Source organism: Protopterus annectens, chromosome 4.part1 (assembly GCF_019279795.1).
Source record: "Protopterus annectens isolate FY-2018-M chromosome 4.part1, PAN1.0, whole genome shotgun sequence".
NCBI lineage: Eukaryota > Metazoa > Chordata > Ceratodontiformes > Protopteridae > Protopterus > Protopterus annectens.
Genome location: NC_056734.1, coordinates 239,965,685 through 239,969,257, shown reverse-complemented (window position 1 = coordinate 239,969,257; position 3,573 = coordinate 239,965,685). Strand labels below are relative to the sequence as shown.

General features: G+C 35.0%; 1 protein-coding gene across 2 annotated transcripts in view; it reads left to right on the top strand.

Annotated features, from left to right (window-relative positions):
• Positions 1–3,373, top strand: part of LOC122800827 (phospholipid scramblase 1-like) — a 604,453-nt gene extending 601,080 nt beyond the window's left edge. For both annotated transcript variants that reach the window (XM_044070117.1, XM_044070116.1), the window contains one exon: positions 3,118–3,373. The gene's annotated coding sequence lies outside the window, so the exon portion shown is untranslated. The remainder of the gene's footprint in view (positions 1–3,117) is intronic.
• The last annotated feature ends 200 nt before the right edge of the window (positions 3,374–3,573 follow it).

Genomic DNA, 3,573 nt, shown 5'->3' with positions numbered 1-3,573 from the left:
TCGATGTTATGGGTTTTAGATGTTCTGGTCTCAGTGTTATGAAATTAGATGTTATTGGTTTTAGATGTTTCAAAGTAGACCCCTATATATATATATATATATATATATATATATATATATATATATATATATAATCTATATATATATATATGTTTGCATCACTGTAATGCCTATCTATCTATATATATATTTATATATATGGGTCTACCTAAGATGGTTGACAAGCCATTTGATCGACACTCATTTGGTTGACAATTCATTTGGTCGACAGGCAGATTTGCCCCCCTCCCCAATGTTGTGCGACCCTAGAGTTGATATATATAGTTAGGGGGGGTGGGGGGCACAGCCGCCCACATTGGGGGGTGTGGGGGGTGAAGCCCCCCCACATAAAACTGCTTGTCGACCAAATGAACTGTCGACCAAATGAGTGTCGATCATATGGCCTGTCGACCATGTGATAGGGATCCATATATATATATATATATATATATATATATATATATATATATATATATATATATGTTTGCACCACTGTAATGCCCATATAACAAAATGTATATAAGTATATGTGTGTGTGTGTGTGTGTGTGTGTGTGTGTGTGTGTGTGTGTGTGTGTGTGTGTGTGTGTGTGTGTATTGTAGGGATTTATCCTGTCTCCATTATGGTTTAGTGGGTTTATTTCAGACATATGTGAATAAATAAGAAAAGAGGGCCAGACTTTTCACATATGACACAAACCACCAGCAGCAGGAGAGATAAAGCTAGAGAAAGACTTGGGAAAGACTTGGGAAGGCTGAGTAAGTTGATGGATGGGTGGAAGTTCAACTTTAGTAAGTGCAAATGCAAAGTCTTGTGCCTGAACCACAACAATCCCGATGGTGCAGCAGGTGAGGGGAAGTGATAGCAACAGAGCAAAGAAGGATGTAGAGGTGTTTCTCACACATTGATTGGATCAGACTGATGGAGCAATGCAAAAGAATGCAGGAGTGGATCCTGAAGGGAAGAGACTCCAAAAGTGAGCAATTGATGTCTGTGCTATACTAACTTATGGTTAGGCAACACATCTAATAACATATGCATTTCTGTAGTCCAGTCAAGAAGACAGACATCAAGATTCTGGAAGGAGACTGGATGAAAAAGTCAAAGGCACTTCTCAGTGAAAAGCAGAAAATATGTTTGTTGGTCTATCTATCTATCTATCTATCTATAAAGTATAACATATCATGGAATCAAGTGGGTAGTTTTTAATATTTACCCAAAAAGGAAGGCAAACATAAACTCTACCACAGCTCTGGTAAAGTTGCAAATTACTTATAATTGTTAAGTTTGTAGTGCAGTTGTACAATCACATTAATTAACAAAAAGAAATCGCCTCCACCACTGGGAGTAAACTACGAATTACCAATGAAATGTTCAAGTTATACTGCAATTATACAACGGATGTTGCAACTCCAACTTAATTTCGGTTTTGTTTTGTCTCACTGATGTGAGTCCCCAGGGTAAATTTTCATTAAACTATTTGTATGCCTCTGTGTAGATGAGAATGTCTGCAGGGTATAGCTCTCAACTGTCCAGAATTTTATCTCATATATCTGGCTTCTGATCTCTTTTTATGTCAGCACTTTTACAGAACATGACACCGCATGTAGTCGAGGTAAGCTGTATGTGTGTGTGTGTATATATATATATATATATATATATATATATATATATATATATATATATATATATATATATATATATAGTTCTACTTGATATGGTCGACATTTCACAATGTCGAAATTCATATCGCCGAGACCATATGATCAACATTTGAAATGTCGACCATACAAGTAGAACATAAAAAACAAAACAAAGTTACCTTAAAACTCCGCCCCCCCCACACACCCCCGGAACTTAAATATACCAACTCCAAGATCGCACTACAGTGCGAAAGTGGAAATCTTTCCATTCCGTACTGTAGGGAGATGCCGGTTCCCAATGGTTGACATTTCAAATGTCAATCATATGGTCTTGGCCATATGAATGTCGACATTGTGAAATGTCGACCATTCGAAGGGGACCCATATATATATATATATATATATATATATATATATATATATATATATATATATATATATATAAAGGTTTACTATCACATAGTCAGTCGTACTTTATGTGATTAACATATGTGCGAAACCTAATTTGCATATCTGAAAATGCGAGCACCACAATGTCGAACCCTGTAATAGTGAACGTTTACTATTACAAGGTTCAACATTGTGGTGCAGATCGCACTAAAGTGGAAATCGGAAAATGTACCCTTTCCTTCACTGTATTGTGATCTCGGAGTTTGTATATATAAGTAGGGGGTGTGTGGGGGCTCAGCCCCCCACATGGGGGGGGGTGCAGAGGGGCTTGCCCCTTTGCAAAAAGTGTGTTTTAATGCTGAGCAGATGTAAGCATTCAGTAAAGTTGACATGTTCGACATTCGACTTTACTGAAATGCTTAGTTCAGAATTTACTCTATTCAGTGTTCTGATTTTCCAACATGTGGTTTGGACATCTGAATATTCGAACACAGTGAATTAAAATATATTATAGTAAACCATATATATATATATATATATATATATATATATATATATATATATATATATATATATATATATATATATATATATATATATATATATACACACACACACAGAACTATTCAGAGTCTGACTAAAATGTTACTAATACTATTTTGTAGGTACTAAGCATATTAAGTAATGTTGGCCACAAATTTTCTCTTTTCATCAGTCAATGTAGTGCATTCAGCATATAATATAAAGGACAGCTCTGCGAAATATGTTGTAGTTCCATTTTACACATGCTTGAAAGCAGTTATTACCGATGTACCTTTGGCTCACACATTGTATCATTATGATGACAAGTATGAAATTTGTAGTACTACAGTGGATATTACTACCCCTATGTGAAAAAGGGTAAACTGAACTTGTCATCAAAGTATAAAAGTATTTTAATTTGTAATTTGTTCTCTGTGTTAATAAATATAATAAATGTGCTTTTAAGATGCATATTTTAACACTTCTAAAGTAGTAAAATCACATCACGTTTTTCTTCTTTCAGGTCGGTTGCCATCTACTACAAGCCTGTTAAAACAAAGGCGAGAAACCAGCTTTTTTGTGGAAATATGAATTTTGTACTAATATTTCCAAAACTTGGACTTTCTGTTCATTCTTTGTATAGTAATTATAATAGTTAAGTGCTAAATCTTTTGATTTTTAGTAGATGTAAAAGCAATACTGAAAATTACACTGACAATATTATGCTGTATGAGCTGAAAGAATTGGAAAAATAAACATCTAATTAAAACTAAGACGCATACTAAACTAGCTGAGCTTTTCACTGTGCTCTTTGTAGCACTGACTATAATATATGCTGGTACACATTCACAGAGGTTTGGGGTACTATTACAGAGGGCCTCTGACAGTCTAAAACACTACATCAAACCAATATTTCTGGTCTACTCCCAATACTGGGAGGGCTAAGGTCTACCAAGGAGATTCCAGATGTTATACTGGA